The sequence below is a fragment of the Hippoglossus hippoglossus genome, chromosome 21 (assembly GCF_009819705.1).
Source record: "Hippoglossus hippoglossus isolate fHipHip1 chromosome 21, fHipHip1.pri, whole genome shotgun sequence".
NCBI lineage: Eukaryota > Metazoa > Chordata > Actinopteri > Pleuronectiformes > Pleuronectidae > Hippoglossus > Hippoglossus hippoglossus.
This window is the reverse complement of record NC_047171.1, coordinates 9,136,567-9,148,587: the sequence shown is the minus strand read 5'-3', so window position 1 is coordinate 9,148,587 and position 12,021 is coordinate 9,136,567. Positions and strand designations below refer to the sequence as shown.

General features: G+C 40.5%; 1 protein-coding gene across 2 annotated transcripts in view; it reads left to right on the top strand.

Annotated features, from left to right (window-relative positions):
- Positions 1-6,123: 6,123 nt before the first annotated feature.
- htr1fa (5-hydroxytryptamine (serotonin) receptor 1Fa) overlaps positions 6,124-12,021 on the top strand; it is a 38,688-nt gene continuing 32,790 nt past the window's right edge. For both annotated transcript variants that reach the window (XR_004612501.1, XM_034574167.1), the window contains exon 1: positions 6,124-6,237. The gene's annotated coding sequence lies outside the window, so the exon portion shown is untranslated. The remainder of the gene's footprint in view (positions 6,238-12,021) is intronic.

Here is a 12,021-nt window from a genome sequence, read left to right as displayed (position 1 = left end):
TGCACTGAAAACTCAAACAAATTACCATGGGTGTGTAACATCAGTTTAACTCAGCTGCATTACTTCAAGGACCCTGTCATTTACACCTCAGGCCGGGGTACAGTCACGCTGTACGTCTGGTGTGTTTCCAGCCTCCACAGTGTAATGAATGCAAAGTTATTTCTGGGTTCTAGTCACTCCAATCGAAAGGTGAACAGTGGATGTGTATCACTCGCAGGCAGGAAGTGCGGCCATCGGGTGGGTTTAAGCTATCGCTCATAAAACTGTATTATGAATTGTGTACATTATGATTCCATGTTAACCCTTAAATATTTGCATTAATCTCAGCTCTGATTACGTGAAACCACTGTTTCAAATCTTTGCACCGAGACAAACGCATTGTGTGGCCACAAAAACAACACTGAATAAAACATAAGATTCTCAGCGAGCAGGCCACACTGATGTAACCTCCTGTTATCGTGAGCTATTTAGAAATTCTGTGTTATCTAAATGAATAGCAGACAACACAGCGGCTCTGCAGTCTTGCAGAATACCTGCAGAGCTCGTGTGCTGACCTTGTTACATAACTCGCATGATTGCATAGAGGAGCGAGTAAAAAGGGGTGTACAGTAGTGGGAGGAGACCAGCGAATCCTGTACTTTCATTCCACCGTTGCAAACTTCAAATAAACAGAAGACAGTATCTGCTGCTTTCTATCGTACTGCAGTGGGCTATGTATTTTGCTTGGGGAAGCACAACTACTGCAGATATGTTATTGAAGTCAGTTATTATAATCGATGGAATTATGCGATGTCCAGTAGCTAATAAGTACGACTGAGTATTCGGGCCACTTAAAACTTAAGTGGTAAAACTATGAGAAAAGTCATGAATTTATGAGAATGAAGTCGGATTATGATGAGATCAAACTCATACATTTACAAGGCATGTTGTCCATCTTTATATAGGCTACATTCTGTGATGAAAACAAACATATAATCATGACATTCATTATATTGAGTATTTAATTCTCCTTTCCACTGAAACACATTGTTAAAAAAGACCATTGTTTTATCCTGAGAAACGTTTGTGTTATAATTCAGTCATAACAAAACTCATTCTATTTCTTAAACAGTCTATTATAACTACATTATATTCATGACTCATGATTTGCATACGTATATAGACAGTAGATTTACGACCTAAGGATGTAGTGGCTTTTATAAGGAAACAATGAAAATGAAAAATGTAATCTAAATGTTTTGAAATTGTTTTATGGTAGCTTTAAAAGTTTTCAACAAAATCTTTAATCCGTGTATTAAATATCTTATTTTTACTCTATTATTGAAGTCTCAAATTGGGCAAATAATACATATATAAGGAGATTAGATTTACAAGAATAAACTCATAATATTATGACAGAAAAAAGTCATGTATGTATTTATATTTATATAATATGACTTTTTTCTTGCAATATTATGACTTTATTCTCAAAATCTCAGATATTTTTTTGCCCTTTTCGTGGCCTTATACTCGTAAATAAGCAAGTCAGTATCGAACTGGCTGATTCCGTGGAGTTCAAGGCAGTTCCACCACATGCATAAGTAAACCCTGATCATAGTTCATTCATTTCTTCAGTCGTGACATGAAATATAATGGGATGTACAAAACACAGTGGTTGCTAATTAGCAACAACAGCTTTGACTGCAGTTTCTCTTTGAGGGGATCCTAATTACATCTCTTCGAACAGAGAATGGGAACGACGCTGGGCGTGCAGCTTCACTATTTGAAAACAATGACACGGTGCAGATGGAGACATGATTAGAAACAGGTTGGAGGAAAATCAGGTGAAGGCTGTCCTGGCACCGAAAGATGGAGCTACGGTTTTGTGAGGTGACAGGAAAGTCAGTGTAGGACTTGATGAATGAATAAACACAATGATGAATCAAGATCCCCCTTCAAAAAGTGGATTAAGCCTCAGCCCACGAGCGCAGAGCTCGCCCTGCACTGCCTGCAGAGCCTCTCTGTCTCCTTCAGCTCAGCAAGCATGATATTACAGTATTGTTTGCTTTTGACAGCAGCTTGTTCAAGAACCCAGAGGAGAGGACGCGGCTACATTTACACCACATTTTATTAAATTTGATCATATTATTAATTATTCAGGCATTTACCAAACAGTTCCTAAAATGTGATTATGGACTTCAGTCGCCAACAGGGAGAGTAGTTCGAGCCTGCATGCTGTAAGTCACTCATACTATACGTTTTTTAAGAGGAAATTCTCACGTGTTTGTATGATAGATGAGATAGTGTTTCCTCATTTCCTGTTTTTACTGAGCGTTTTTATTTCTTCTAGTTCTTTTCAGCCCATGTTTTGTTTGTGTGTGTGTGTTATATTTTTTTTGCATGAAAACTACTATATAAATAAAGTCTGATTGATCGATTGATTTATTGATTTACATTTAGTCCAACATCTCTACATGTCAAGTTTGTCTCCATGTCATTATTATAATGAAAGCTCTTCTTCTATCATATTTTAGTATAGTAATTAAAATACTTTATTTGATATATGACATTTAATACTATATTTTGTGCAGTATGTAGTATTTTAGTAATCCCATCATATTCTCATAATATCTACATTGTCTAAACTTTAGTCAAAGCTGAATTCACTCTCATTTTCATTATTACATTGCGGGTTTGTAAACCTGTATATCGTCAGTGGAGAAAGCAAAAATGGTGCATTGCTGCAGAGTGAAGAAGTGGATTATAACCTTGAGTTTACAATAAGAGCAGACAACTTCAGACCCTGCTGATCAAGTTAAGATGAATCCCTGCATGCACCAACCTGTCAAATATAAAGAATATGAGAGGAGTGAACTGCTGTTTTGACATTTTCATTTACTAATAAATTATTCATAGCACAAAATACAAAATACAAAATTACAGGCTGATTTAGAGGAGAATGTACTGTTGTTGTTTTATTTTTGCATTCAGTAGTTTTTGCATATTAGCAATACTAAATCCGTGGTGTCAAACTTAGCCTGAAATAAAAGTTTACCCGAGCAAAAACAAAATACATTCTCTGAATAAGAGAAATACAAGTGTCAGGAAAACTGGAGAATTATTTTCTGGCAGAGACTAAAAATCTAAAAACTTTTAAATGCACTTCAAACGAGTTGAGTTTAAGTTGAAGCTTTCAGATTTTAAAGCTGAGGCTGCAATAATACAAGCATATTCCAATGGTGGATATAAGCATCTACTACATAAATAGGATAATTATGCAACTTAAAAACACTGATTTCTCAGATATATATCATAAAAATGTGCATTTATGCATATCTTTCGTATATGCTCATGTTGACAATGGTCAAACTGATTTAACGACTCCGAGAGGCTCCCAGCGTTTCGTAAAGACAGAGCATAAACTCCCTTATGATGGTGTTGTGACTACCCAGAGTTACTCGAGCACAATTCTCTCAGGGAACATGAGAGCTCTCACCGCCCACCGCACAGCTACTTGACGAGGAGCCCTGAGAGCAACTGCAGCAGATGTATTTCAGGAAGGAAGACTTTGTTTTGTTTTTCAAAACCGAGCATTGTAAGAATCCGTTGCAGAGCTGGTGGCATCGATTTTTTCTTGGGAGCGACAATCCTGGTCGAGACTTTTTTCGAAGTTTGTCAAATAAAGTGCTCACACAGCCACACGCCAGGACTACATCTCTAAGGAAATTAAACATTTGTCCGAGAGTCACTCCACCTCCCAGCGTCATCTTTTACTCTGTCGATACTTGATTAGATTGAGGTTTTGTATCGTTTAGCAGCAGCCATTTTGGTTCCCGGTGACTAATATGAGCTTGAGCCTGGCTGACGTGTTGTTGTCACTGTACTGCTTTATCACTGCGGCCAAGACGAGTGGCTACACTGCAGATAAAGTACAGCCCAACACCCGTGTATTTTTCTTTTCAGCCTTAAGATCTTATTTTTCATTGAAACAGAGTGTATTCCACAGGTGTGAATACTAAACCACCGAGGTTCAGATGATTCAAAGGAATGAAAAAACGTGATTTCACCAAGGACAAGCAGATGTTTCACCGCACCATCGATTTATCAAACCCACTATATGAATCAGTTCTTTTCAGTTGCATTAGCGTTGGCATCTCTCTTGTCAATCCCCACTTGCACACGAGCCCACACATCGCATCCGAAACCGTCCACGTTTCATCTCCGCTAGCACGCCGAGCCAATCTGCATCCTAAAGAGGGGAGTTTAAACATCAGTCAAGTGTTTTCTCACAAGAAACAAAGTGACGACACATTTACATAACATCCAGCTAAACAAACGGCGGAGGGAGCCGCAGTGTTCGGAGGGAGGTGAGATTGATGGAAAAAAATGCAACACAACACCTCCAACCAGACATCACGAGCCAGCTCATTTTATAACCAGCGATTTCCAAGTCCTTAATTACGGCCATCATCCGGATATTTCCAACGTGACATCCGAGGGCTTGTTTTACATGAGAGGGCTTTTCTGCTCGTTTCAACTCGTTAATGAACCTTTCCATCGCCTCTGCACGAAACCGCTAGCGGGTTTTACACTTTCCCTGGAAAATTAAGTGAACGTGTTACTGTGATACTGTGAAATAACTTGTTAATGTGAGAAAGAGGTAGTTTTTTATATATTTTCAAAATTCACACTGCCTCTTCGGTATTGGGCATTTCATACAGTGCCCAGAAACACATAATGCTGCTCCAAATCTTTACAATAAAAAACAGGGTCTGTGTATAATAAGTTATAGATAAGCAAATTAGTATGATGTCGTTAAAAGTCAAATACAGCAAATTGAATGATAAAAAAATGTAAAAGCAAAGAAAGCAAATAATACAACATCACTTAAAAGCAATGGTAAAAGAAAAGGATAAAAGATGTGTAAATAAACAAATAATAGCAAAACAACATTCAAGTAAAAGTATATTTGTAGTATGTAAAGATGGACGATACGTTTCCTCTTCCTCCCACATATTTTGAAATGAAGCTTAGATCCAGAACATGAAAGCCGCCATATCTTGGGCATTTGGAGCCAGAGTCTGCCGGAGCTGAGATAGTGAAATACCATTGAAACACGGCTGGACCAATCATTAGTCAGCCTCACCTGCCAATCATGTTTCAACCCATTTTCATAGCATCAAATAACTGATTAAATCAAACTCACAGGAAAAATTACTTAAACAAACATCACTGTTATAAGAACTTCATAAAATGGCTGAATCCATATGAGAAAATTAATTTCAATTTAATGTGCACTTTGATTTTCATAGTTTGGTCCATGTTCCATCCCCTAATATAGAGGATGCACGGTTTATGACCGATACTGTAGCCAGCCACCAGGTGGCGATTGAGACGTTTTGGCTTCACTTTTGAGGAGCTGTCATGTCATCCATCTTTATAAAGGCAACATTCTACAATTAAAAAACTGACAAACAATCATGACATTCAGAGGTTTTTAATAAATCTTAATGGTTTCAGTTGACTGGTAAAGGTTTTCTTAATTTTGAGTATTTAAGTGAATAGTTCACCCAAAAATGCCGACACTGCCGATGGAGCGGTGGGTGAAGTGTTTGAATCCACAAAACACTTCTGGGGTTTCAGGGCTAAACAGTGTTGCAGCCAAATCCAATACAATTGAAGTAAATGGTGACCACTTCTTAAAACGTTAAAAAAACAAAAGAAAAAAATATAACATGCCTCCAAGGATGTAGGAACTTATGTGAGGAAATAATAATATTTGAAAAAAAATTTCGAACAAAAATTCAAGTTAAATGTTTTAAAGTGTATTAAACATATTTAAAAAATGTTCTACCCTATAATGGAATTGGGGAAGTAGCAGATATTAGGAGATGAATGTTTTAGGTCACACACAGACACATGCTTGACCTCACATCAGATGACCGATGATGCTGCTGCAGTAAACAATGATGTGGTTCTTCGCTGCTGGTGAGTGCTGAGCTGTTATTATCTCATGTCTGTCCTCACACCTCCTCCTTGTACTGACGCACCTCTCTCAGCTCTGTCTGTGGCCAGGCAGCGCGCTCACGCTCTGCGCGCCCCCCCTCCCCTCTCTCACACACACACGCTCTCTCCATCCACACACTAACCGGGTGTCGGCGTGAGCGTCGCGGTGCCGTGAATGGGCTGAAGTGGGGAATGTGATATTCTTCTCTCACAGCCTGCCGTTCTCCTGTCATTTATATCCACGGAAGCCGGGTGAGTTCATTTCCCCCCCCCTCAGCGGGTTAAACACTGATGAGGAGTGTGGAGGCTGACAGGGAAGCTCTCTGAATTCGTGGAGCTGAGATTGTTTAATTACTGGACATGTCATGTGTTTTGTGTTTAATTGATATGGGCTTTAATGTGCTGCTGCTGCCATGTTAATTAATTGGTTCCTTATTGCACTCGTTGTCTCTGAAGGGCTGTGCCTCCACCTTTGTGCACAGCAGAACTATTCCCATGCATATAATATGATAAAGTCAGCGCTGAATTGACTTCAGAATAATGTGGGATTTTATGCAGAAATGCATGATCAGATTTTTTTATGAACCTTGCTCCGATAATTGTTTTTTTTTCCCTCTCAGATTCAAGACAATGACTAATAATCCAGGGGTGGTTTTAATTATGTAACAGCATGCAGTTACCTGCTGTAAGTGATTTGTGTTAGATTGGTTTCTATTGACTGCCAATTGCCTGGACCTGGTTCACTAATAGGTGGTAATGATGGGGAGATTCCTCTTCTTCCAGGGGGTCGATTTGAGAGCAACGCCTCACTAGTGGTTGCGTGTGTGTGTGTGTGTGTGTGTGCGTGTGCGTGTGCGTGTGCGTGTGTGGGAATGCCCGATGTTTCATGTTGAGCTCAACATCTGGAGGTAGACCGGACTAAAAGTCAGCAAGGTGGTGGTGGGATCCAACCGGGAACCAGTTTTGCTGCAATGGTTCTTTGATGAAAGGGTCCACTTAGGAAGCTCTGAGGGACCAAGCCAACGAAGATCAAACCCAGACATCATCACTACGTGTGGTCGAGAAGGGGTGTGTGTGTGTGTGTGTGTGTGTGTTTGTGTGTGTGTGTGGTAGAAATAATGGGAGAAAGATGGTGTGTGCATGTGTGTGTTGCAGCATTTGTTTTCGCCAAGTGTTAGTGTGTTAGAGAGACAGTGAGAGAATCACACGGGTGAGTGACTTGAAGGCTTTTTGTACCTGCATTCCCATGACTGAGCACACACACACACACACACACACACACACACACACACACACACACACACATCTAACTGTGTGTGGCCCTGCAACCTTCATGACAGACAAGAATGTCAATAGTGGATGCTGCGTTAGTATTCTGTGCATGGCAACAGTAGCCTGGTTAAGGGTGAGGTGAAAAAACGTGCTTAAGGAAGATGGGCAACAGTTATGTTTGTATTTATGTGATATAAACACTTGAGGGTGAGGGAACGCTTGTGGTTACAGTAAATAAAATTGCATGACAGTTGGACAAACCACACACTCATCCACCACCTTTCTCCTCCCCTACCTCACTACATAGAGGGCAGAGCAGCGCTGATGTAATTAAGGACCAAAGTCTCAGGATAGTGGGCTGGTCCATGCGTAGTGTCACTGAAATGGTTAAAGGAGGGTTTTTAATTGACGCACAGTAAAGCAGAGATTTCCCTCACACTGCAGGGCAGCGTTAAAAAAACCCTTTTCATTTACTGACATGAAATATTGAAAGGGGTCTTCACACTGGGCTCCTTATGGACAAGGAAGCACATTAACTTATGGTACTTAATTACTGGGGGGGGGGGGGGGGGGGGGGACACCAGCGATGAGTGGCACAGTCAAACCAAGGACACACTTAGCGATGATATGAAGCCACGGAGCAGGAGGCATATGATGGAAGCTCTCAGCCAAGTGTATAGGGATGTGCCAGGCCTGCTTTTCCAGAATTGCAATTACAATATGGCGATGATGTTTGTTTGCTTTTCAATTTAAAATCGACGTGCTACATTGACGCCCTGTCCACAGTAATACGGATAGTTTGTAAAGCAAACTTACTCCTCTTCCTTTTAAGTCACTGAAATTGAGATTTTTTATAAACGCCTTTCAATGTGCAGATTTAAAAGATGTGGTTTCTGTGTAACCATGTGTAAAACCGAGCTTTTGGGAAACTACGTCGTCGTAACTGACTTTGCAAGCGGCAACTGTTGCTTTGTGCAACGAGCATGCGCCAGAAACACCAACGACAATGGCGTCTATATACCAGTTTCTATACACTGCACTGCGAGGTCTCATGCATTCACAGCCGTCAGCCCTTTCCCAACATTACTTGAAACACAGCGTTCTTCTCTGGTATTTGAGGGATCGTAGATGTAGACTTTGTTGCCACCTACTGGCCCGGCATGCTTGTTTGAGCATTTGTATTCATATTTGTGTTCTCGTCTAGACAGAGATATTTTGTGAAATGAACCTTGTGTGGACAGAGTGGTATAACAACACCACTCCATCATATTCATGACATAATTGGAGACAGGATACACCAGTAATTATATTACTCACTCAATTGGGCAAATGTGAAGACCATTAAACCTTAATATCTCTAAAGCCGAGACATTTGATGTCAGTCAGTTGTAAAGAAATGGCTTTAGTCTCCATTTTAGATAGAGACAGATGTGCTACCATCACAGAGTTAATAATAACAATTATAATGATTTTCACTTCTCACAGGACTAAACGTGGGATTTAGAAGGAGAGGAGCATTCAGTATCAGCAAATGGAAAAACAAAAACAAATGGGGTGCGATGGGAAAATAACACGTCAATCATTCACAAAAGCTTTCCACTAATTCTCCCGGAGAGCATTACGGTTAGTCCAAGAGGGAAAAGATAAAAGCATCCGTTCACACTTTTAATCAATCTTTGCAGATCCCAAAATTGAGAGGTTGGTGAAAAAGTTGCAGACAGCATGCTTTATACCAAAATATACCAGATGTATGAGAGAGAAAGAGAAATGAGGAGAATATTTGAGCAGTGAATTGCAACGTAACAGCATTTCTGAAAGTATAGAGGACATATCTGTATTTGTATTGTATTTCTTACAATGATATTTAACCAGCGTTTTCCCCTGTGTTTATATTGGGTGGGTGTGATGTGCTCAGGTAAATTGGAATCGTTTATAGCCTGAGGGATCTCAGTGGTGAATTGAAAGTTTATTGTTTGTTATGGGGGCGGCAAGGACTGCACGGAGCCACCTTTTGGATCACTGCAGTGACCTGCCATCCTGAATTGATCCATCCATCCATCCAGCTCGGGTCGCGGAGGTACCCGGCCAAGTAGGATATATATTCCAGACGTCCCTCTCGCCAGCCACACTTTCCAGCTCCTCCTGATGGATTCCAAGGCGTCCCCTGGCCAGATGGGATATGTAGTCCCTCCAGCGAGTTCTGGGTCTACCCCAGGGCCTCCTCCAATGAAAGGTTCCAAGGAGGCATCATGATTGGATGTCCGAATCACCTCAACTGCCCCCTTTCAGTGTAAAGGAGCAGCGATTCCTCTCAGCGCTCCCTCCGGATGTCTGAACTCTTCACCTCAACTCCAAAGCTGCTTTAAGACACACACTGAACTCTAGATGATATAAAATTATCCGGAGGGGCTGTATGTGAGATAACAAACGTCCGAGACAGAGGTCCTGGATAATCTTGAGTTTTTCCTGCAAGCTTCTTAACTCTGGATAATATCAGCGTGAGCCCATGTGAGATTACAGCTGGATATTGTCCAGAGGATTCAACACGAGAGAGTTGGTGACGTTTCTAACATGTGACGGATGCAAATGTGAAATAAATATCTCAGGATGGAAAAAAAAGGATCCATACACGTAGAAGACACGTAAGAAGATATCCACTTTGAAAACTACAAGATTTAAGAGCCTCCGGTGATACGGGCCAACACTGGTCGGCCAAATTCCGCACCCCATTGTCTGGAGTTCATGTGTGAAAACGGCTTAAGGCTGAGCCCTGCCAACTGATGGAGAAAACTCATTTTGGCCACTTGTTTTCACAATTCTTTCACAGTATCCTATTTTTTTTATATAAAACTTATATACAGAATATGGATCTGAAGTAACTCTTTGTTTGAATGTTAAAAGCTTTTTAATATTTATAGTTTATATTGCTGGTACATGAACAACCTCCACAGCTCGATATAATTAATTAAGGCCCACTGTTTGTGTTTTTATGCTGCTGGTTTTGCTGTTACTGCTGTAAGCTGTTTGCACTACAGGTTCAATCAAATAACGCCACCTGCAAAGTGGAAAGCCTTTTTGTTCTTTGAGTGGATGAGAATTTTTTTTAACTTGTGCTTCCTTGCTTGCTACTCTTAAATCTCAGTTTGTCCTTCCCTGTGACAGAGCTGTCTTTATTTCAGAGCTTAATTTCATTAGGACAGATGCTGTTTGAGTCTGAACTGTTCCTCTCTTATGGTCCAACCATGTGAATTAAATTGATGAGACAAGAACAGTAATCCAAAAAAAAAAAAACTTATTCAAGAAGGACCTTTTAACTGAGTCTGCCCTTGGGGACTTTCTGTCCCCCCCCGGCTTCTAATAAACCCCAGACAGATATCCAAAGTATAGCTTTTCCCTCACGTAGCACAGAGGTGAGAGCCTCAATTAAAATCTGTCTGTATACATCTCACCTAATCAAACAATGAAAAAAGGGTCTTTTGGAGCTCTAGGTTTCCCTTATGTGTCTGTTCTGAAAAGAACTGCCTATATGTGCTTCTGTGCTACGTTTAAAAACCCATTGCCTCCAGGAACCAGTGTTTAATTAATTGTCACCAATCCATGACAGACGAGAATTCAAATGAGAGGTTTTTGTGCCAACATTACTTGCCAAAAGAATGCAAATGCTAGGCAGCTCTCATTGTTTTTTTCATAGATCTTTGAAGACATTTGAAAGGTCTTCAAACCGAAGACGGCATAAAGCAAACATAACAGCACTACCACGGGGATTCTTATTTGTGTGTGTGTGTGTGTGTGTGTTTGGGAGAGAGAGAGTAGACACACGGCAACAGAATAAGACAGATGGAGGGAGCACCAAATTGACGGCACTTCGTCTTGTTAGCAGAAATGAATTCTAGACAAACAGTAACCGACTTTGTAAAGGTGAACTAGTAGCCGTAGAACCATAACCTTTAGGGGCTAAAGTGGACCTGAACAGATCATCCATCAACTGGGCACATCTAATAGAGTGGCCCATGTCTGAGAGATGGCCTCTCCCTTTGGCCCCGTATATGAAATTAACTCTTAATGGAACAAGAGTAAAAGCTTAAAGCCCCGACAGCGACACCCACAGGCTCCGATGTCCCGAACATTCCATAAAACAAATGTTGGCTGGAGTGAAGGACATACTGTTTGGGACTCTGCTCATGTGAGACATTTACATGTCGTGGGGTTTATGATGCAAAGTGTGTCGTGAGAATGTAATGTCCTAGCGGGTATGTCCCAGTTCAGGGACTGCGTCATAGACTCATCCCACAAAGTTGAGTCCTTTAGAAACCTGAAGGGCAGCCAGGACATTTACATTCTCCTCCTAGTCTCCTGTCTCCCCTTATAGAAAATTAAAGCTGCTCTACCTCAACTATGTAAACAAAATAAATCATATTAACCGTAAGAATAAGGGCAAAGCCAGTTACAAAAGACGCTAAGTCATTGCGCTATGATTTTGCAAATCAAAAGTTCCACTTTGCATAAAGAGACTTATAGGACACCCAAGGATTTTCCAGGATATTGTACTTATTGCATCGTTTTATATTATAAAAAAAAGCAAACATGTAGTCTTATATGCACCCAATTGTTTCTATAAATGTTAATTTTGTGTGAGTTAATGTAAGGGAATCCGATTAATTCAAGTTTGCTCTGGCCAATGTTTTCTTCCTGGTCCTGCAAACTCCCCTGAAATGACCCAGTCAGGGAAATAATCTTTTATCAGCAAAAGTAACATTCAACAAG